Below are 23,879 nucleotides of genomic sequence, written 5' to 3'. Positions count from 1 at the left end.
GGATGTGGGTTCCACGCCCCAGAGCCCAGGGATGGGGCTGGTTTGTGCTCACTCACATCCAGGACTGGTTCCAAAGCTGTCCTGACTGCCAGGACCCCCCAGACCAGGATGGACAGGGAACTGGGACAGGCAGGGAGCTGCGATGGAGGCAGAGAAGTGACCAGTGATCAGAGACACTTGCAGAACAAGAGAAGAAATGAGCTCATCCCTGCAGCTCCCCTGGGCTTTATCCAGCCCGAATTCCCCCTCGGGAATGGGGGGTCAGCACAAACCCTGCTCCCAGCACCTGCTGTGCCTGCACCCAGCAGGACCTGCCCGCAGAGAGAAGCCCCCCAAACACATGGCTGCCCCCAGACCCTGCTTTCTGCAGAGCTGAATGACTGGGCAAAGCTTTAAAGCCTTGGAAAGGTTTTGGGAATACCCTGGCTGAGGGGGGGAATAGCCCCCAAGGCTCCCCTTGCTGTGCCCTGCCTCCCTCCCAGCAGAGACCAGCAGCAGGGCCTGGAGCCCCAGGGCTGGAGGCTTGCTGACCTGCTGGGCTCTTAAATAATGTGTTTGTGCAAACAGACAAAGAAATCCCAACTAATAGTAATCCTTGTTCCAAGATTATGATTGAGTTTTTCCCCTGTTCTGCTTGATATTTCTGCCAAAGAAAGAAAAATCCTTGCTGAAGTCTAGCAGGAAATCCAATAAAATTTCTTCAAAAGATGGGTCTGACATTGAAAAATAGCAAAATTATAAAAGTAGGCCTCAGAAAAGAAAAGGGGAGAGTTATTATATCTGGCACCTACCGAGGGCCCAGAGCTCCCTCTCCAAATGAGCCATCACAGATTGAAAGTGTTTAGCTTCCCGTTGATTAAACACGGTGAAGGACCCGCAGCGTGCCAAGCCTCGGGGATCGAAAGTTTGTTTTCAGTCAGAATGTGTTTTCAGTCAATGGAAAAAATGGTCGGGCTGTGCCGGGGTATGTAACTGAGAAGCCTCAGGTTTGGAGTGAGTAATGACTGCGATGCCGAAATGCGGGAGGGTTGTTAATCATCCGACCCCAGCCCCCGTAATTCAACTCAGCAACTCTTTGGAAGCCTGTTCTTTTTTTTTTTTTTTTTCTTTTTTTCCTCCCCTTGCTCTTTTTAACATATAAAAACCCAAATGTTTTTCCTTCTTTTTTCTTTTTTTCTTTTTTTCCCCTGAAGGAAGAGCACTGGCTGCATGACTGCTGCTTCCCTTTTCTTTCTCCAAGGTAAAGGGGAGCTGGCAGCTCCACGGGGCTGGTGCTCGAATGTGGGGCTGGGACAGCGGGATGGAGGGGAGTGGGACAGGACTTGGGATGGAGGGAGCAGGATAGGACATGTGGGATGGAGGGGAGCAGGACAGGACATGTGGGAGGGAGGGGAGTGGGACAGGACATGTGGGAGGGAGGGGAGTGGGACGTGTGGAATGAGGGGAGCAGGATGTGAGGGATGGTGGGGAGCAGGACAGGACATGTGGGATGGAGGGGAGCAGGACGTGGGATGGAGGGGAGCAGGACATGTGGGATGGAGAGGAGTGGGACTTGTGGGATAGGGGGCAGTGGGACATGTGGGATGGAGGGGAGCAGGACGTGAGGGATGGTGGGGAACTTGTGGGATAGAGGGACACAGGGTGTGTGGGATGAAGGGGAGCAGGGTTGGGGACGCAGGGCAGGACAGTGGGGCCTGGATGACGGCAGGGCCTGTGTGACAGTGGGGCCTCTGTGATGGCAGGGCCTGTGTGATGGCAGGGCCTGGGTGACGGTGGGCTCTGGGTGACACCGAGCAGCTCCAGTCCCACTGCTGAGGCTCACTGGAGGGGCTGTCCCAGGGCTGCGTGTCCCGGCAGGACAGAGGAAGCCCCTGGAAAGGGCTGCTGGAGCCTGGGGGGCAGAGCCCCGGCCCTGAGCGGAGGCTGTGCCGCCTGAATGGCCAGAGGATGCGCACGGAGTGTGGGCCTGTCCCGCCAGTGTCACACAGGGTCACACACCCGTGTCCCACAGTGTCACACAGCGTCACACATCCGTGTCCCACAGTGTCACACAGTGTCCAACAGCATCACATGCCCGTGTCCCACAGTGTCACACAGCGTCACACACCCGAGTCCCACAGTGTCCAACAGCATCACATACCTGTGTCCCACAGTGTCACACACCTGTGTCCCACAGGGTCCCACAGGGTCCCACAGTGTCACACACAGCATCCCACATCCATGTCCCACAGTGTCCCACAGCATCCCACACCCATGTCCCACAGTGTCACACACCCGTGTCCCACAGGGTCCCACAGGGTCGCACAGTGTCACACACAGCATCCCACACCCATGTCCCACAGTGTCACACACCCGTGTCCCACAGTGTCCCACAGAGCGTCCCACACCCATCACAGGGTTTGTGGGGAGCATCGTGTGCCCTCCTGCTGCCCTGGCCTTGGTGGCCCTTCGGGCACAGCCGCTCCTCGGCGCCACGGCAGGGACAGCCCTGAGGAGCAAAGAGCCCTTTCCCGGGGAGAACTGGGGCAGATGGCAAGGATCAAACACACCTCGGGAGCCGCGGCCACAGGGACGAGCTCGGGGCTCAGCCGAGTTCAGCGCTGGGTCAAGAGGCTGCTGGAGGGACCAGGGGGACACAGGGACAGCTCACCCAGCACCTGATGCCCGAGGAGCCCCCGTCAACAGCTCCACAAAGCCCTCCTGCAGCCCTCTGCCCCAGCAGACGCCTGCCTTGGTTCATTAGCTGGCTTTGCCGGGCTGCTTCTCATTAGATAGCCAACAAATTCCAGGAAGACAGGACACCCACTGGGCCTAAATGAAATTAGAGAACAGAGCGCTGCTACAAGTGGTTTAATTCAAATTACAGCAAGATATTATCGCCAACTGCAAGTGCTCAGAGCCATGAGTCAGACCCCCACAAGGAACGAGCTGGGTTTAAAAAAATCATGACTTGTTAAGTGTATAATTAACTTTGGGGTTATTTTTATTTACCTTCCAGTTTTTAGCCTTCAGGAATCAGATTTTTGAGCTTGTTGGGAACAGCTTAAAATTAAAGAGGGGAGGAGGAAGAAAAGAAGAGGCATGTGCCCACATGGAGCTGGGCATTTAAAGTGACACCATATGAGAACCATCCCAGAGACAACAGGTTTTGGGGCACAGGAATATCCCCGTGTCTCACTCTGGGTCCAGGCATGAAGCTCAAAGTGAAGCACAAGAAACTGGCTGGAGATTTTACCCAAAACTGCTGAAGTGCCAGCCCCACATCCGGGGCCAACCCCAAATGCTCGCCTGTACCTGCTCCTCACAGAGCTCTGCAGCTTCACCTTCCTCCTCAGCTCCCAACCGAGCCTATCCCACAGCTGTCAGGGCTCTGGTCTTTGCAGGGGCTGGGTGAAATTCTTCCCTCAGACACCAAATCAGAACAGCTGAGGCTGAGTCAGTGTGAGCTCACCAACTTCTGTCTGCTCGAGCTCTACCTTGTGCAAGCACCGTGGGATCTGCTCCCGACCCATCTCCTGGGACAGGAGGGGTTTCCTGGAAGACAGACCTGTACAGGACACAGCAGCTGGAGCTGCTGCAGCATGCTGGGACCCTCAGAAGGGCACGTGGATGTGGGGAACAAATGACTGGGAAGCCCACTTAGGGTCCCCACATCATTTGATCTCCACCAAGGAGAGCAAAAAGCAAGAGGGAGGACACAGCCAAGCAGTTTGGGGGGTGAGGGGTGAGTTTCTCAGCGTCCCCAAGCTGCTCACACAACCTCAGCTGGTTCTCATGGAGCCTCCCTGCTGCTGCCTCAGGTGCTGTCTTCCCCCGTTTCCGCTGAGCAGAGAGTACCCTGCTATCTTTCATTGAAACATCATGTCCAATTTATCCCTTGATTAAACCCATATTTTGCTTGGCTATAAGTCAAATATAAGAAGGCCGCACTCAAGTGAACTAATCTTGGTTTACTTGCCAGTAAGTAATTTGATAGACAATTTGGCAGACATCCACTCTAGAATTAAGCAAACCTGAGCAATAAAGATGTAGGAAAACAATGCTGAAAAGCCATAACGAGACGTCGAGTTCCATTCAAGAGCAACTCGTTCCACTTAGGTTGGTGCTGACACTCAGGACTGCCAGTGCCCGGTCAGGAGGGCACATCCAGTGCCCAGGCAGGTGCCAATGAAGCCGAGAGCCACCAAGCTCTGCTGATGTGACCCTCAATGGAGAAGGAGTCCAGCTTTGGCAGCCCCAGCCCTGGGGCCAGGTGAGCTCTGAGGAGACAGCTGCAGGGTTTGCCAAATCACAGACTCAGAATCATGTAGGATGGAAAAGGGCTCCAAGAGCATCGAGTCCAAACTTTGAAGTCTCAGCTGGGAGTGCCTTGGAGGAAGGAACAGCTGAAACACAGCACAGGAGCTTCTCTTGCCACCTGTAAGCACCTCCCTCACCACGTCCTGCTGTTCCAACTGTGACCCTCAGAGCCCCCAGAGCAGCTCCCATACCAGGACTGGGGCTGATGAGCTCCTCTTCATGACCTCCCCACCCCTGCCAGCACCTGCAGCACCCCTGGCTGGGATGGGGGAGAGCAGAACTGGGTGGGCCCCATGGGGGGTTTCTGTTCAGGCAGAGCCTGCTGGGGGCTGGGAGGTGAGGGGCGATGGCCAGGGCGCAGGGGCTGCCAGCCCGTGCTGCTCCATCCCTCATAATGCCATTATGTATTGCTGGCATTAATCACCCCGCTAGGTAAGCATTATGGCACTTTTATGGTAGCTTTGAAGCTAATCTGTCACTAATGCCTGCTGGATTATCATGATTTCTTACAGTTGTGATTCATTAACTCAGATGCCTAATAGAATTAGTATTAAACATCTTCCATAGATTTCTGCCTCAACATGTTGAGTTTTGAAAGCCTTTTCAATATTTCATTGTGTTGTATTAAATGGCATGTCAGGCACATTGTGTGGTCTCCCGGAGAACCTGGCACAGCCGGAGCTGGAGCAGGGCAGGGGGCTGAGCTCGGAGGGGTTGGGGTGTCTGGAGGGGCTGCAGCACCCTGCTGCTCCTGGGGACCCTCACAGCCCTCCTGGGGCCGTGTGTGCTGCAGGGTCAGGTGTTTCAAGTTTGGAGAGCTCTCCTGTGAAAGGTGTTCCAGTGGCACAGCTGCTGCCTCCAACACTGGGTAAGGAAAGTGGTGCAGAAGGGGTTAATCAGGTCTGGGGACACAAAGTGCAGTGCAGACACTAAATATGATTGTGATTATTACCTGGCCCTGGAGGAATCCTTTCCCTAGACACTGCAGTGCCATTCCTAGTATGAATATTATTCCTAATAATCAATATTAATTCTCAATGCATTCTCCAGGGTTTAGAATGACTTTCTTGTTTAGGATAAGATCTAGATCTTGAAGAAGGCTAAAAAGAGGAATTATTATATTATTGTTATTAGCATTATCATTATTACCTTGGGCTTTTTTTTTAAAAAAAGTCTTATTTAGATAACAATCTCCCTCAGGAGCAGATTGTGGAGCTCACAGGCCTTTATCTGGCTACTTAAATCCGCGTTGTGGGTAACAGAATTTTACAGTTATTATTATTAATAATGTAAGGCCAAGACCAGAACAACATTACATTAAGCTCTGCGTGTGTGTGAGAGGCTGATGGACCTGCACCAAAACCTTGCCTTGGTTTTTTCTAACAGGGGAGTCCCCTGCCCAAATTTCCAAGCAGCTTTTCTGGCGGCTCCGTGGCAGGAGCCCCGATGCGAGGATGCTCGTGCCGGGCACTGGGAAGAGCCTGAACTTTCGGTCGAGCCCTTTTTGCTGCCCTGACCCCCGGAACCCCGCGTCGAGGCCGTCAGCCAGGAAAACAGAGAGGGGGGGACTTCAAAGCCGGGATTAGGAGCAGCTGTGCAAATTGACAAATCCGTGCGAGGAGGAGCCGGGGCTGGCTGGAGCCCCGCGGAGTGCCACCGGCACCGGGAGCCAGCCGTGTCCCCGCCACGGCCACAGAATTCCTGTGCTGGGGCTCGGGAAGGAACGCTGCTTTTAGAAACGCTCCTGTGGAAAAAAAGGTCAGGTTTGGGGCAGGCGCTGGAGCGGTCACGGGGAGGAGAGCAGGGAGGCTGTCACAGGTGGTTTGTGCCGGTGCCAGAGCCAACCTGGGCTGGCTCCTGCCCCGGCTCATCGCCAGCAATCTCCGCAGCCCGGCCTGCTCCGCTGGCCCGGGGTGAGCGAGCACCGGGGACAGAAGTGATGGGCTGCGACCCCGCGGAGCATCCCTGGCTGCACAGGCCAAGGGACAGCTGTCCCTCTAGGTCCCCCAGTGTCCTTCCCCGGGTCAGCCTGGCCATGCCCGAGCTCTTTGGAGCAGGTTTTGCCATGGAAATGATTGATTTCCCCACTGTGAGTGCGGCCTCGCGGTGAAACCGTGTGATCTTCCCCTTTCTTCTTCCCCCCGCGTGCAAGAAATAATGCGCAGATTTAAGGGGAAGGGAAAACCTGGAAATTTCTTCATAATGTCATATGTCTAAAATGTGCATTTAACCCCCCCTCCCCGAGTTTTTGGTTACAGAAACGGTTTGGTTCTCCCCTGGATCGCTTTTATGCAGCCCTGCAGCATTTCAAAGCGAAGCCTCGCTGGAGGGGAGCAATTCCTTTGCTTCTCATCAAAATGCCGCTCTTGATGTCACGGCAAGAGGAGAATCTCGGCGAGGGGGACGGAGAGCATGAGGTCCCACCGCTGTTCCGTGGGTTCTCAAAATACTTTGAGTGATGCTTTTCAGTTGATTCTCCCAGTTTAGCAGGAGGAAAAGTGGGGAGTGCCGGACCTGGAACAAACAGTCGGAATTTTGGGCAATCTAAAAGTGGTGGAGGCTGTGCCGGGGTGCCCGGGTGGGCACAGGGCTCGGTGCGGTGGGGAAGGGTCCCCTGCCAGGCTCCAGAAGAAAGGGCCGGCCAAGCGTGGCCGGGGCTGCCCAGAGCTGCTGAGTGCAGCCTTTGTTTTAGGGAGTGAAAGGGGCGGTCATGGGACAGCAGTCAGCCGGGCAGGCACGGGGGAGGCCGGGGGAAAACTTTAATTAGGCTAACTTGAAGGCAGGCTTTAAGCAGCAGCCGCAGGAGGGCCGGTTTGATCTCCTTGTGGGATAGACCCTGTGATTAATCGCGGCCCTGTCGAGGGGACGGACACCTGCCTGTCACATGCTTTGATTCCCGGCACAGGCTTTGATCTCGGCCGGCTGCGTGGGAGGGTGTTGGAGCGATCCCTGCGCCCAGGGCGCTTTTATGCCGCCTGCAGGGGGTCCGTGGGGTGGGGAGGGGGGCTCGGCCCCGGCTCGGGGTCAGCCCAGGAGCTGCCGGGGCCAAGTCGAGTTCGTCGGAAGGGGAAAGTTCATCCCCAATCCGAGGGTCGTGCTGGTGTCTTTGGGAAGGTGGCCGAGCGAGCAGTGGGGATGCTTGGCCCTGTCACTGCCACAGAGCCGGGTCCAAGGAGGTCACCTTGTCCCCCTCTACCTGGTTCGAGGAGGCCACCTTGTCCCTGTCCACCTGTTCCAAAGAGGTCACCTTGTCCCCCTCCAGCTGGTCCAAGGAGGTCACCTTGTCCCCCTCCACCTGTTCCAAAGAAGTCACCTTGTCCCCCTCCAGCTGGTCCAAGGAGGTCACCTTGTCCCCCTCCACCTGCTCCAGCCCAAAGGGCTGTTGGTGGGCTGATTTTGAGGCAGACAGTGGCGTACCCTGGGTGGTGTCCCCACCTTCCCTGCTGTCACTGTCCTGCTGAGAGCCTGCACCAGTGGCCCCGTGACCATTTGTCACCTGCCTGGCACAACCGGAGGCACAGAATCATCAAGGCTGGAGATCTCCAGCATCATCCAGTCCAACCATCAACCCAGCACCACCATAATCACTCCTAAACCACGACCCTGAGCGTCACACCCTGGCCCCAAGTGCCACATCTGTGGCACTAGGGGGAGAGCAGGCAGCAGCACAAGACGGTGTCCTCTGTGGGGACAAGGGTCACCCAGCCCCATCCCAGCAGGATTCCAGACCAAACCCACTGGGAAACAGGTGAGGATCGGGTCTGGATTGGCTCCTCACAGCCCCCCAGGGCCCTGAGGCTGCTCCCCATGGGTTGGGGTCATTCTCTGTGGGCATTGCTGGCTGTCTCTCCCTGTGATTGGCGTGGGCACCTTCGCCCCGGGCCCGGCCCGGGTTATTCTAAGCCCTGACATTTGTGCCAAGCAGGCAGAGCATGTCCCCATAGTGGGAGGGGTCCCTGTGCAGCCTGAAAGAGGATCCCTATGTCTCTGCTTTCAGCCTGACCTTGAAACCCAAGCAGGGAGCTGAGCCCCTCTGGCTCACACTGCTGGTGTGGGGGAAGCACGCTGGGAAAGCCTGGCACGCCCCCGGCACGGGCCAGCAGCGCTGGCACTGGCGCTGGGTGACACCAGGGACAGCGCCGGCCATGCTCAGACCAGCCCAGAACCTGCTCTGCAGGAGCTCCTCTGGGCACAGGGGGCAAGGATGCCCGAGGGATGGTAGGCAAAGGGGTTCTCATTGCCTTGGCTCCCAGGGCCTGCTGGAAACTCCCTGGATCTGGTGCTGTTCCCATTACTTTTTCTCCCAGCTTTGTACAGAGATGGTTTTCATGATGTCTCAGTAGATGCTTTGGTTCATACCAGCAGCAAATGTTCTGATTTTGGGGAGAAAACATCTAATGAAGCTAGAGACAAGCATGGGAAAGCCCTTCTCCATGCTGCATGGATGTAACAAAAACAAATTTCCAAGAGCCCGGGACAGGCGCGGTAAGGCTGTAATGTGGTGTCCTGTTTCCTAATCTCTCCAGTAAGGAAGCAGTGTGTTGAATTTAAAATATCCCTCTGGTAAATGCTAACTATTTAAAGAGTGCTAGGGTCTTAGAAATGCAAAACAAAGATTTGTTGATTAAAAACACATGGTTTGTTCTGGAGGCACGAGTAGCCAGAAAAATCAGTTCTGACAGTATTTTGGCTTTTTCAATCCCACAAGACATGATGGTGATTTATTATAGTGATGTCAGCTGCGGTTGAAAAAAGTTCTCTGTGTTGTCTTAATAAAAGAGCTTTACCTTGAAATCATTAAACTCTCAGCCTGTTTATTTGAAGCGATGACTATGAATGTGAATGGTCCCCTCTAAATCACCCACCCCGCTGGAACATCTGCACAGGGGGCGGTGACAGCCCGGAGCTGGCCTGGCTAATGGGAGTCCTGTGATGGATCTGATTAGTGGCCTTTGAAACCTGGAGGGGAGATAAGAAACCCAGGCAGGGAGGGGAGCCCCCATACCACAGAGGAGAGGGAATTGGAAAGACAAGGGGGTCTATCTGTCTTCTGCTGCCATCCCTGCAGTGCCTGCTGCACTCCCTGCTGGGACAAGGCCCAGCTTAAACTCTCCAGGAGGGACCTGGGGGGCTGCAAATGCTCTTCACCAAAAGTGTGCCTGGTGTGTCCCCATCATCACAGCCAAGGAGGTCTGATGGCTTCAGAGCAGGATTTGGGAGTGCTGAGTCTGCTACTCAGCTTGATTTCAGCTGTACAGAGCTTTGCTCAGAAACCTCTGAGCACATCAGAGACTCCCAGAATGGTTTGGGCTGGAAAGGGACTTAAGGTCCATCTCATTTCAACCCTCAGCCCAGGCTGCACCAAGCCCCATCCTTGGCTTCAGACACTTCCAGGCACGGGGCAGTGCACATGTTCACAAGTTCACAAGTTTACAATATTATTCTCCCAAACACATGTGCAGAGTGGAGTTCATGTTCCAGCTCTGTCCCAAGGAGAAGGCTGCAGCAGCCAGGCAGCAGGGATGGGCAGGAATTAACAGGGATGGCAGGTGTCTGACCCGACTCCCGGGGTGCTGCAGGATCCCTGGCAGCCTGGCCCTGCCACGAGCCCTTTCCCTGGTGTCTGGCAGCAGCTGAGCACTGAGCAATATTTACTTCTTGGGTAAACAGTCGTAATCTCCCTAACCAGAGTTTATCGCAGAGAAGTGAGTTAAATTCCTCTTGGATAATCCCCGCCTGCTGTGGTTTTCTGAGCAGGAACTTTTGGGATGCCTTCTGAGGGAAATGAGTGGCTTTGGGTCTTGCTTGAGGGAGAGGGGTGCAGATCCCACCACTCCAGAGACTGCACAAACTGGGGCTGAGCTGCAGCGAGAGGGCCAAGGGCTCCAGCACAGCCACCTCTGAGAGCTGGCACAGACTGGGACACACTGGGACACACTGGGACACACTGGGACACACTGGGAGCTCCAGCAATAGCTCTTGTGGACACACTCCACAGCAGCTATTGCTGGAAGGCAATTCCTCACCCAGCCCCTCACCCGGGGGTGTTCTCTCCAGGTGGGAGAGCTGCAGGTGAGACCCCCAAACCCAGCAGCCAGATCCACCCTTGGTACCAGAGACCCTCTCTGTCCCATCCTCGTCACAACAGAGCCTCACAGCAGGAATTACACTGAAACAATACAGAGTTTGAAAACCCCCCGGGCGGGTTGTTTACACTGAAATCCCCGGTGCCTGGTGGCTGGGATGGAACAGCACAGGCCCAGCCCTGACCCCGGGAATGTTACCAGAGACGAGACACTTGGCAGGTACTCCCATCTCATATATTATCTGCTGCAGCTACAAGAAATATATTTTCCCATCAGCGTGATTATTTTTATTTGACTTCTGAGTGGAGCAGGAAGCCGGCGCGGCTCCCATCCATCAGCACTGCGGCCATTAGAAAATTAACCAAGCTTAATAAACTTCCTGCACAGCTCGCTCCTGCAGCTGCACATCTACAGCAAAACAAATCTATTGACTGGCTCGCCATGGAAGCACATGGCTGAATAAGACTTGGTGGGAGTGAGGGATGGCCCAGGATGATCCCAGCGTGGCTGTGCAGAGCTGAGGGTTCAGAAACCTCCCTGACATTCTGGGAGAGGCTCAAGTGGTCAGGGGGTGAGGGGTGGGATTTGCTGACTGGGTGGTAATTTCTTCATCCTGTGGAAATGCCAGCCTGCACAATGGGAGAGCTCCTGCTGACTTCTCCAGGAGCAGAACCAAACCTGGGGTCTCACAGCGGGGACTTGTCCAAGTGAGAGTGTCCCAGGAGCCACGGCCTGGCTTGGCTTTGCTGTTTGGGCATCACTTGAAGAGGATTTCACAGAGCTTTGGCAGGGTGGGACCCGCTCTGGGCCTGCCTGGCACCGTGCTGTGCCAAAGGGCAGTGACATTTTGGGTGCCTCCAGGGCAGCAGGACTGAGCCCACAGCAGGCAGTGGAGACCAGCAGCGCTCCCCTCCTCTGCTCTCCTGCAGAGCCAACACATCCTGGTTGGGTGAGGCAGCAGCACTGCAGGCTGGGGAGAAGGCAGGGAGTCTCTCCACACTTGGGAATCGAGTGGAAAGAGCTCACACTGCAGCCTCCCCTGTAATGAAAGGAGATGGGCAAGTTCTAACCACAGCAGCTGTCATAAATATTCAGCTCCGAGGTTTCACTCAGTCATTAGATCCACCTGGAGACACTCTCAGTGCTGCAGACGTGGCTACAGGAGTTTCATGCAATGTGTGACTTCCAAATCAATCTCCTTCCATCAGGCAGAATGAACTGGCTGCTCACGTCTGTGTGCCTCAAAGAGGAGATGCAATAAAAAAGGGAATTCAGCTGGGTACGAGGCCACATTCCCTCGGAGTGCCTGGATGCCTCTTCATCTCCTCTTCAAACACCCATCAGAAAGTTTCAACCAGGGTCCAAATCCCTGTATCCAAGGTCGGGAATGGGAAGGGTTTGTGTTTCCTTCCTGCACAGATCCAGGGGGATGGAGCCCCTGCTCTGCTTGGCCATGGGTGCTCACAGCTCCTAGGGACACCAGCCTCAGACAGGGAAGAAGGTCGAGCAGAGCTCTTGGCAAGTTCCAGGGCTGTGAATGGGGGTCAGTCTGGCAGAGGCGGCGCATTCCCAGGGCCCCAGCACGGGTGGGGAATTGCAGCAGAGAGAACAGCAGAAAATACCAGCAAACCCCAAAAATGCCACCAAAAAGCCAGCAAAGAAAAGGAGGGCTGGGGTGACAAGTCCCACCAGGCTCAGGGCGAGGAGAGGCTGTCACTGAGAGGGTTTCATGGCTGGATCCAGCGGGACAGCGCCGAGTCCCACGGCCCCAGTGGGAGCTGCAGCTTCCTGAGCACCTGCAGCAGCACATCCCCGCACTGCCACAACCACAGCCAGGAGCTGGGGAGAGTGGGGGGCACAGAGCCCCCAGACCTTGGGCCGGGGGAGCCGGGGGTGTGGGGGTAAGGGGGAGGGTCGCTCCCTTCCTCGCGTGTCTACAGGCAAATTAAAAATTAAATAAATAAATTTTCTAGTTTACAAATAGAACTGTTACTTGTTACTCACAGTATTAACAGTCTCCTTTTATTTTTTTTCCCCCTTTTTTTTTCAAGGCTGTGAAAGACGTTTGTTTCAGTTGCCAACATCTCTACAGAACTAATGTGGGTGGATTGTGACAGATATAATTTCTCCATCCTACAGTTTCATCAACTTGAGTTCTGTTAAACTATACCCGCTGGGCTTAGCTCCTTTTAAAGTTTCCGCTTTGACAGGTAGATTTATTAGTCTTGAAATTTGTACAAATCAGATGTCACTCGTGGCAACTTGTCAAAATGTCAGTCTGGTGAGGGAGGCATGAAAGGATTTTCTGGAGAGAGACGGGAGGCAGGCTTGAAAGAGCTCGAGCAAGGCAGAAGAAAGGAGCTGGGAGGGATTGCAGCCTGCTTGATCCTGGGGGTTTTACTTTATTAAATATCTAGCGCCATACAGTGGGAGATGCTGCTGGATCCTGCCCGCCAAGACATCAAGGCTGTCAACATCCGCTGACGGCTCCGGTGCTCCCGGCTGCCTTCTGCAGCTTGTGATGGATATTTAGGGCAGGGGTGAGGCGTGGGGAGGGGAAGGTTGGGCTTGGTTTGAACGCTGCAGCGTTTGAAACGCTCCATTATCGCCCTAACGAGGCGAGCTCCTCGCGCGATCCCTGCCTGGGTGAGCGGCAGCTCCTGTGCCTGTGCCAGGGGATGGGGACCTGCCACCAGCACCCCCTTCTGCAGCCCTGACAGCCTCTGGAAAGCCTCCAGCGGCTGGAGGAAGCCCGGGGGGACACCCCTGGGTGTAAAAACACTTTATCCAGGTGTTTTTCTCCTTGGATTGGGAGTTTGGCTTCATGCACCGCTGCTCCGGCCTGGCACTTCTGGGCTGTTCCTACAATCGTGTGGGACGTGGATGGGATCAGCTGCTGCCCAGGCTCTGGTGCTGCCCAGAGCGAAGGGCTGGGTGGGCAAACCCAGGTGGGGCTGAGCTGCTGAAGCCCAGGAATGTTCCCAGTGCTGGGCTCGGACGGACAGAGCACACTGGGGCCGGACACACGGACACGCTCTGCCCCACCAGCCCTGGGGAGCTGCAGGCAGCAGAAGCGACCTCCCAACCCTTGGGCTCTTGGGCAGCAGCTCCTGAAAGGTCTCACGCTGGAAGAGGCCAAGGAAGAGCAGCCACATCCTTCACCATTCCGACCCAATAATTTTAACTGAAGTTTTTTCATGGAATAAATTTAGAGTTGTTGAAATGAAAACTTAAAAGAAGTTCTTTTAAAAAAATCCCCGCAATTTAAAAAACATTATTTTGATTACCAGTTCCAAGAAGATCAGGAAAATCTCTACTGAAACCAACATTTTTTCATGAATATTTACACTTTGTTTGAAAAATCTGTTTTGGCTGAAAAGACGTTTGTTGATGTTTGCTTGGCAGGCGGTGTCGCTCCCCAGTGACGCGGGGACCTGGTGTGGGGACCTGGCACGGGGCCCTGCCGTGGGGCAGGATCGTGGCCCCAGCTCTGGGAACAGAGCCTGCTGTCCTTCCTGATGGGCCTCTCCAAACTCCAGAGCCACAAAAAGGGGTGGAAAAGGTCCTGTCCTGTCACTTTCCCTCCTCTGGAGATGCTGGGGTGGATCTCAGCCCGGAAGGTTCCCAGCAGTCAGCCCCTCACGCGGACTCCCAGGGCCTGGGCAGAGCTGGACATTCCTGCCCATCCCAGGGTTTCCCTGCACATCTGCCGTGGCTTTCACACTCTGACTGTGGTTGAGGAGGCCTTTGGCACTGCCCCAGGTGCTGCCCCAGCCCAGGGCACAGCTGGGGAACGCTCTGCTCACGACTTTTAAGCTCCTTTCCCTTCCTGAGCTGGGCAGGTCTCGTGGGCCTTCCTCTCCCTGGCGCGGAGCCCGTCCCGGTGCCACTTCCCTGCCAGCCTTTGCCCCTTGTTCCGTGTGCCCTGTGGAGCTGTGACACCAAGGCCAGGCTCAGGCTGGTGTCTGTGCACTGCTCCCGAGTGGGGCAGGCCCCAGAGCGAGGTGGGAGCCCTGCTGCCATTGCCATCCCCACGCTCCGGGGTTGGGGAGTGTTTGCTCAGGCCAGGGGAGCAGACGGGACGTTGGTTCCTGTCCCCTCAGCACGGTGTCACCCAGTCCTTGTCCCCTTGTCCCTCCTCTCTCAGGGCACCAGGGGCTGCCCCTCACCATGGGCTGGGTCTGTGGATTTGGGGCTGTTTCCAGCAGGATTCCTGCAGCAGGGATGAGAACACACCTTAGGAAGCTTTTCTTAATAAATATCCCTCTTCGAGTGTCTACTAGCGATCCTTGCATGAAAAGAGGAGAAGGGGAAAACCCACTTCACACGGCAGGATTTTCTTTCAAAGAAGTCACTTTGTGTCACATCCAGCCTTGATTTCCTTTCATGTGGCAGCTTGGTTCCCACATCCCGTGTGCTCCCGGCAGGGATGTCCTGCCCCTCTCCGGCCAGGGCAGGACGGTTCTGGGCAGCAAACACCACCTGGGCTGGGCAGGAGGGGGCAGAGGGCCTGTCCATCCGTCTGACTGGGTTTTTCCATCTGCCCTGAGTGTCTGCAGAGCAATTTCGGTGCAGGGAAAGGGAGAGGAGAGGGGAAAAAAAGCGCCTGGCATGAGTTCAGAAAGCTCTCCAGCTCACACATCTGGTTCTTATATTTCAAAGTTAATTAGTCATATTGAGGCTGTCTGAAGATAAATTTATCATCCAGAAAAAACACAAACAGTTTGAAAAATGAAAGGAAGTGAGGTGACATGGCTTGACGTTTAAATAAATCATTTTAACATGATTAAAAAACTTGTCCTCCCTGACACCCGGCGCCGGATACTTTGTAAAGACTTTTTGACAAAGACAAGCCCCTGTTTGGTACACAAAGCCCCTGCCATTCAATCACACACGCTAATCTTTGGCCAATTACTTCTCCCAGCGACTACTGGGGCTGTGGTGAGGAGTGTGGGGCTGGGGCAGCTGCAGAGGGGGGTCGAGGATGGCCACAGGGGCTGGAGGACTCCAGCTCAACAGGGTGTGATGGGGATGGAAACAGAAAATGGGCTCGTGCTGGCAAAACCAAGGACTCCACAGAGCGTCCCAGTGAGCCCCCAGGTTGGGGTGCACCTGGAGATGGGGCTGACCCCCAGAAGAGGCAGGGACACCCCAGGGCTTCACCTCCTCATGTCCATCCACCTCAGAGCGCAGGCAGGGCTGATCTAACACCACCCAAGAGTCCTCTCCCATCAGCAATTTTGCCTTCACAGCTTTGCTAATGGGATAATGAGGTGCTGGTTCTGCTGCTGGAGTCTTGTCATCCCTGCAATTCTCACCCCGACGCTGGTGCCACTGAGCGTCCCCGCTAATTCCACCCAAAAGTCTTATTAAATCTGAGGCTTTAGTTTTACATCCATGTTATCAAATTTCCTCCTCGCCAGCCTGACTGATGGAAGGCTTGTGATTAAATGAAATGCTCTCCCTGCACGTCAGCTGGGGAGCAGCCCTGTGTGGCTGCTTGACAATGTGTCTATAGGCTGAGCATCAATCAATATTAGGGGAAATCAGCATCTTGGATGACCCAGAGGAAGAGCTCAGCTGCATTTCCTTCCTATTCACCTGCTCTGTGGAATGCTTTCAAGGGATATTGAAGTTTTACTGACCCTGGCTGAATTTCTGATATTTTTTATTGCAGTCACTCAGGATTTTTTTCTGCTGACCGGACTCAGCCCATGGCCTTGCTGCTGTAGCTGCTGGGGACCTTGCAAAAATCCTGGAGTTTCTTGGTGCCTTAGAAACCTGCAGAATGGCGACCTTTGTGTGTCCCCCCCACTTCCCACCCGAGCAGCAGCAGCCAGACAGGGAGACAGCCGAACTCCAAAAGCCTTCGCCTGGTGGGAGACAGGGAGGTTCAAGAAGGTGGGAAGATTCACATCTTGTAACAAGAAAAGAGCTCTCCTGGGCATGAAGGAAGCAAAAGTGACATAAAAAAGCATAGAATGAAAATAAATAAATAAAAAAGTGATGCCTAATGGATAAAATGAATATTCAAGTTGTTTCCAGGGAAGAGTCTCTGACTTTGGTGCTGGTTACAGTTACAAGGTTTGTGCGTTTTCTTGCTGTCAAAGCCTTCACCGTAATTGTCCAAAAGTTCCTTGATTATTTCTAACAAAACTGTCAGCTGCCTTTGAAGTATCAGAACAGTCTCATCACATCTTATTAAATAGTAAACATCATTTGCAAGCGCGCAGGAGATTTCGACGGCGCGTCAGGCGCCGCGGCGAAGTGGGTCGGGGAGGTTTGCAGGCAGACACGGCTCCTGTGCCCGCCAGCACAGCCCGTCCCCAGCCTTATTGGTTTGTACCAATATTACTGAACGGGACGTGCCTCGGCTTGTCTGGCCCTGCTGCTGAAGCAAATAGCGGCGCCTGTGGTGTTTTCTGCCCAGAGATGCTATTTGGGTACCGGTGGGTTGCAGCTGGGCACGTGGGGACAGGTCTGGGCATGTCCGAGCTCCAGTGCTTATGGCTAGAGCTTGTTGGTAGAACAGGGTCACTCCTCAGGCCTCCCCGAGCTGGAGAAACCCTTGAAGGTGATGGTGAAGGAAGGAGTCGGTCCTGATGGAGGGTTTAATCCAGAGTTTTTATTCTGGGCCTCTGAATACAGCAACAGCTCCACGAGGACTCTCCAGTGCATGGCCTGCTTCTCCTTTTACCCAGGGGAGGGGGGAACCAAGGACCAGGCAGGTCTCAGGTGAGAAGGACACCTGGATGAGCTAATGGCCTCCCAGGGGGTGGAGAGCATCCTTTGAACCTGCCAATCAAGGCTCCTCTGGAATTTCTGTGCGTGGAGAGCATCCTTTGAACCTGCCAATCACTCAATGCTCCTCTGGAATTTCTGGGCTCATAGACAGTGCCCAGCAGGAGTCAGGGTGGGGGAAAGGAGAGGTAGTTGACACCTGGGGAAGGATGGGGTAACTGAGGCAAGCCATGACATCACACCAAACAGAACCTGGGCATGGGCACACCATGCTCAGCATGGGGACAGGGCCTGGCAGCTCAGCTTGGCACTGACTCGGGGCAGGGAGCACAGGGAGAGTCCTGCTGCCTGTCTGGGATGTCACACACCCTGGGGACAGCAGGTCCTGGGGACACAGCTCGCCCCTCCCCTCCTCTGGGGAGTTTCTGTGCAAACCCTCCCAGCCAGCATTTTGGGCTGTGCTGGGAAGGAATGGCTCAATGTGAAAAGAAAAGGATGTTTAGGATCCAGCCTGAGCTTTCATGCGATTCTTCGAGCCAGATTCAGAGAAACTCATTTCATGTGTTGAAGTGTCTTCTGAGAGCTGAAGCTTTCATAGGAGAGTAATTGTGCAATTAGCTATGAATGAGTAAAAATTCATTCTAATTACTTCCAGGTGTGACACATTCTGTGCTCAGGCACCAGGAGGGGACTGGCAGTGCCCCTCGGTGTGTGCCCCTGCAGGGTGGGAACACACCCAGCTCCCAGCCTGCTGCCCATGGCACTGTGGCTGCACAGGGAGTGGGGACAGACCCCAGGGAAAGGCTTGGATGGGGACACAGGAGCAGGGGTCTCTTTCCACACCTGTCTGAGGCACAACAACAAACTGGTGGGGCCCCAGTAAGAGCCAGTGCCTTTGACCAGCAGCAAAGGCTGTGGTTCAGGGTTCCCAGCACAAGGAACTCCCTCTGTGCCGCTGCTGTGACGGGGAGCAAACCTCGTACAGGAGCCACGAGAGTCAGACCCCTGCTCGCTGTCATCACCCCAAAACAGAGGGGGTTCAGTGCCCCTCCAACTCCAAAACGACCTTCATCGTGCTGTGAGGACCTGGAGCCCTCCACACCCCAGAAAGCCACAGCTAAAACCCTTCCCTGCAGGAGAGGGAAATCCAGGTGGATCCTATTGTGCCTGGTACATCATTAAAACCACTGGAAATCGCACAATAAAGCCTGCAAGATTTCTAGCTTTAATTCCAGATCAAAGAGGCTTTGGGAAGGAGCATCCCAGGTTTGAATGCTTATCTCAGCCAGACCCCGTGAGCTTTTGAAGTTGCCCCATCAGTCACTAATCAAAGATCTCCTTTTAGATGGGGAAATCAAATCCCTTTCAGCAGGACCCGTGGTTATCAGTTTCTAAACATCACTTGTCTTTTGAATGACCTTCTTTTTGTGAGCTGACCCTGTGAGGAAAACCCTGCAAGAACCGGCCCCGGAGTTTGCAGAGCACTGGCGCACACATAGCTGGCCTTTCAGGATGTTCAAATCAGCAAAGAATGTGTGTGTGGAAGCAGTAAAACCCTTTAGAGGTAAATAAATACCCGCTGTAGTCTCTGCTTAACACATCGCAATTGCCTTCAACTGCAAGTACTAACAAAGGTTCAGCATTCCCAATCCGAGGAGGAATTCACACAGCTATTGGTCTCTGCTTTTCCTCAGCGTATACAAACAAGCTGAGAAAACAATACAGGATCAAGTTCTTAAACACAAAGCATTCTGGCTAAAGAGCCCCTCTGGATAAAAGGCCCTGTCTCCACACTGCTGGAAGTGATGTGTCCGTGGCATCCTGTGGCATGATTTAGGACTAACTCTCCACAAATTGGGCTGATGAGAGGAGGGCACAAGGAGCCCTCCTCTGCCACTCCTGGCACCAGGAAAGGCTGCAGGAGCAGGGAAGGGACAATCTGGGAGCTGCCCCTCCCCGCAGACAGCCTGGACCTTCTCCCATGGTAGAATTGGTGGCAAAGGCCAGACTGCACTAAGGAACTCCCCAAATCTTCCTTGCTACCCTTTTGCCATCCAGACCTTCAGGGAAGTTGGCTTCTGCTGCCCAAATCCCTCCAGGATTTAGCAGCACAAGCGTGCAGCAGAGCCGCTCTCTCCATCCTGCACCCAGGAATATTCTCTGGCCTTGGTGATGTGATCCCCTCGTGCCAGTGTGATCCCTCCCTGTGGCTGTGCTCTGCAGGGAACAGATGACGTGTTTCTCCTTTCAGCCAGCTCCCTGATGGGAATTTACACCTTGGGACCCGGTGGGGACCGTGAGCAGAGCCCAGCCTGGCCGTCATTCCAAGCCCCTGCTGCGGGGCTGGGCCTGCTCTCTGCCCCTGAGACTCATGAGCCACTATTTCAGTCCTGCTCTCTATTTTTGGCAGCTGTCTCATGGTTCTGTGTTGTTCCCTGTAACTGGATTCTCCACGTCCCCTGGCTCTAGTGCAGTAAAACCCCTGGGCTGGCACAGTGGGGGCCTGGGCAAGGACCCTGCAAGGACCAAGGACCCTGCAAGGACCCAAGGATCCTGCAAGGACTGGCTGCAAGCCCACACAGGTGCTGGGATTCAGGCATGGGGACCTTCTGGTTGCCAGGAAGTGTCTGAGCAGAGACATGTGGGACTGGAAGCAGACAGGAGCACAGAGCACCCCCAGCACCCCAGAGATGTTCCTCCTCTTCCCAAAGGTACCTGTGCCCACCCAGGTCCCTTCCATGGCACCCCACACACTCAGAGAGGCAAGGGAGGAATAAAACCCCAAACCCACGATGTGTTTGAGCTCTCCTGGAGTTTAAGGGAGCTCTTGCAGGGGATGCTGAGGGCAGAGGACAATCCCTTCCCAGGAGCGAGTGTCCTCGTGATCCCGTCCCTGCTGCTGGGGGACACTGGTGCCCCACACCTCTGCCACCCCAAGGTGACATTGCACTGCAGGACAGTGAGCTCCCACCTCCTTTTCAGAAACACAAATGGAGCTGCAGGCAGAACAAAGCCTCAGTGGATGGCGAGGGCTGGGGATCAGCAGCACCTCACCGGCGCGGCTTTTATTGGGTTATACCTGATTTCTTGCACATTTGCTTGGGCGACTCGGAATAATTAAAAATAAACTCCCTTATAAAAGCCAAACAAACGGTATCACTGTCCCAGGCAGCCCCAGCCCCAGGGCAAGGCTTCCTGGCTGGGGTGAAGCACTCGGGCGCTGCCGAACCCAAGTCCCAGGGCTCCTTTGAAAGCTCCGAGTCTGAGCGCCACAGACGGGAAGGTGCTGAGCACCGAACCTCTGCTGCCAAAAACCCGAGGAGTTTTTTAATAAGGGCTCAAACAAACCAATAAAAAAACCCCCATCAGCAGGGCAAATTTCATTCCAGCTGGGAGCTGGATTCCTGTTAAAAGAAAGTGCCAGCAGGCCCTTTAGCTCCAATGGCAGTACCAGACACAGCTGTAATTACGAGCTCTCGATTGCTGTGTGAGAGCTGTTATGAATTTCGGTGGGCAGAGGGGCACAGAGGAACAGTAAATCACCCCAACAAAAGGGACGGGCAGCGGGGAGCAGGCTCCGGCCTTTACCAAGCGCCGTTGTAAAGAACTTAAATTATGAACATGTGCCATAGTTAAAGCAGGATCTGCAAACCGGGAGCTAATTGTCCCCCAGGAGCCCAGCAGGCCGTGCTCACTGCTCCTTTGTCCCAGGGAATGCCAGTGCTCCAGTTCAGCTGCGGGACTGGGCAGCTCATGGCTGTGGCTGCAGAGCACTGGGGACATCAGTGCCCCAGCTCCAGGACATTGGAGCCTCCTTGGGCAGGAGCGTGAGCAGGGCTCTGCATCCTAGAGAGCAGCCAAAGACCTGTCTCCTTGTGGGGAAGAGAGAGAGGTGCACAAAAACCCAGATGTTTGTGAGAGTAAAGGACCCAGCAAGCCAAAAAGGATCCTTCTGTCCCTGAGGAAATCCCTGAGGAAAAATGCCCCGGGCTCATTCCTGGGGCACCCTGAGCTGATCTCCACAAGTGGCTCGTGCCTTTAGCTCTGCAGCTGGGGCAGGGAGAGCTATGGGACAGGAACAGGGCAGGGAATCCATGGGGTTAATGTGTGGGGCATGAAATCTATAGGGTCAATCCATGGGGCTGGAATGGGGTCAGTCTATGGGTCAGAGAAATCTCTGGGGCAGAAATAGGATCTATGGGGTAGGGAAATCTTGAGATTAGAGAGCCTTGAGCACAGAGAGGGGCACTGGCACAGGGTCCCAGCTGGAGCCAGCACAGGCTCAGGGACTGCCGGGGGCAGCAGGACCCCCTCCCCAGCTGTGGGATGGAGACCCAGACCTCTGTCCTGCCCCACATGGCCTCTCCTCCCTCCTGAGGGCAAACTCAAAGCAGAACTGCCATTAGCCATTATTCAGTCACCACTGTCACCACCCCTCCCAGCACTAACTCGGAGTAATCTGTTGCTGATTTGTCGTGGATTTGTACCGGAAAGGATTTTCCCAGAACCCCTGGCTTTCCACAGGCTCCTTTATTAGTTCTGGATGCAGCCCTGGTGGGAGGGCGAGCCAGGAGTGTCAGGACCACTGCTGAACTCTGCAGCCTCACCTGAGGAGCTGAAACCCACCCTCAGCTGGAACTCCTGTGGGAAATGTGGGCTCGCAGGGTGGATTCTTGCCAGAAGAGGCAACTCTCCCGAGACAAACCAGTGTTTGCTGCTCAGCTGGACATCAAACCCAGCTCTGAGCTGGAAACTTCTGGGCAAACTTAGCAAAGAATGAGTTTATTTGGTGTAAATATTTATTTATCCATCCCCATGCTGTTGGAGATGCCCTTTTCTCCCAGCAAAGCCCTTATCCCACTGTTCTGCACTGAATTCCAGGACAGCCACTGCTTCCCACCTTGCTTCCCTCTAACCCATTCCTTTCTTCCTTCTCCAGAGCACCCACGGGCAGCACCCATATTCCCAGGCAGGATTTGGAGCCGTGTCACCCATTCCAGCCTGTGCAGGGAAGGGAAGGAGCAGGGAGCAGCTCTGAACACTCAGCCCTGAGCTCTCCCCTCCCTGCTTCCCCTTCCTGCTCCCTCCATCCCCTTTCCCAGGGATTAATCTCTGTTTAGCCAACCTCTTCCTCATCCATTGTCCCCAGCCAGGACCATCCTGCCCCGGCAGAAACACCAGCCCTGCCCCCAGGAGAATTCCGGGGTTTGCCAAGGCGGTGCCTTCCCCCTCCCCTTGATGGATTTTCCTTCTCACAGAGATTTGTCTGCAGAGCACAACTTCTGTGCACCTTGAGAAAGTCAGCTCTGCCCGAGACAGCTGCAGGATTAATGTCCTGAAGTGGGGAGCGAGGAGGGAGAGCGTGTGAGTGAGGAAGAAAGTCTGCTCCAAACCACATCAGTAAAATGAGAAAGCCAAAGATTGCGCCATAAATAAGGACCAGTTGACACTTCTTAAATTCATAGCTTTAGCACACAGCAAAGTGTCTCCTTTTTATCAGGAATTTGTTGACAAGGGTTGCAAAAAGATCTACAAATAATACTGAGTGGGGCTATGAAAATGTATTTGTGGAACATTTCAGTATCAGGGATCACCATTATATCGGAAGAATTCATCTTCCTGGAACATTTTATTAGTATCTAGATTTTATAGCTGCTCCCTTTTAATTTTTTTAAAATTTATTATTTTTTTCATTCCTCCAGCAAATATAGCGTTGCTTGAGAAGAGGGGGGACCAGCATCCCACACCTCTCCCTGCTCTCCATGATTTATTCCCTGCATTTCCAGCACAGCAGCGGCCATTAGGGGTTCAGCTTTCCAAGTTCTGCTCTGGGGCTGCTTTTCCCCATGGATTTGCTGCGTGACCTCGGGCTCAGCATCCCCCCAGTCCTGCTTAGGGCATCAGAGCCGGGCTCTGAGCAGGGATCACTCCCCAAAACTCCTCCTGGGGCTGGGCACACCTCAACAGTGCTGCACTCTTCCAGATGGGAGCGTCCCACTCCCAGGGGCTGGAAAGACACCTTCCCCCCAAACCCTGCGCCCCTTTTCCCGGTGCCAAGGCCCAGCTGGGCTCCCTGACTCCCTTTGTGGCCTCTCCCGCCTCTCTCCCCTCCCCGGCCGTGCCGCAGCTCCCGCCTGCCCGGCAGAAGGGCCCATAAATCGCGGCAGTGGCATTACAGACAGTCATAAATAAGGCCCCGCTCGGCGGTGCCGGCACTTTCCATTAGGGCTGTCTGGATGGGGCTGTTGATACCCCCGGTCTGCGCGGGCCCGGCTGTAAAATTTATCAGAGCGCTCTCCTCACGCCGTAAATCACCCCAACTGGAAGCCACACGGCAGATAAGGCCTTAAAAACACTCGGGGCTGAGCAGGCAGCTCATCTGGGGTGGGCTATCGGCTGGCCTCGGCCGGGTTTTGGGGTGTCCCGAGGTCTGGATAGCACAGTCCTGTTCAGCACAGCCTGTCCGAGCTCCCAGGCTGCTCCCAGCCACAGGCAGCCTTAGCAAGCTCGGCTCTCAGTGATTTCAGCTCTTAGTGATTATCAGCTCTTTGTGATTTCAGCTCTTTAGCGTGCTAAGTGCCTTTGGCAGACGCAGGGAGAGAGAGGAGAAGGCTGTATGAGGTTCTGAAGAAATTCTTTATTGGGGTTTTCTGTGAAGGTTCAGCTCTTCTGACAAACTGGGCAAAAGTAGCTCTTTATGTAGGACACAGGGGTTTTAGAAATTGTCCAGTAGTAAGGGTCAAGAAGAAAGCG

The sequence above is a fragment of the Onychostruthus taczanowskii genome, unplaced genomic scaffold (assembly GCF_017590055.1).
Source record: "Onychostruthus taczanowskii isolate IOZ18803 unplaced genomic scaffold, ASM1759005v1 scaffold84, whole genome shotgun sequence".
NCBI classification, from domain to species: Eukaryota; Metazoa; Chordata; class Aves; order Passeriformes; family Passeridae; genus Onychostruthus; species Onychostruthus taczanowskii.
Note: the sequence above shows the minus strand (reverse complement) of the source record.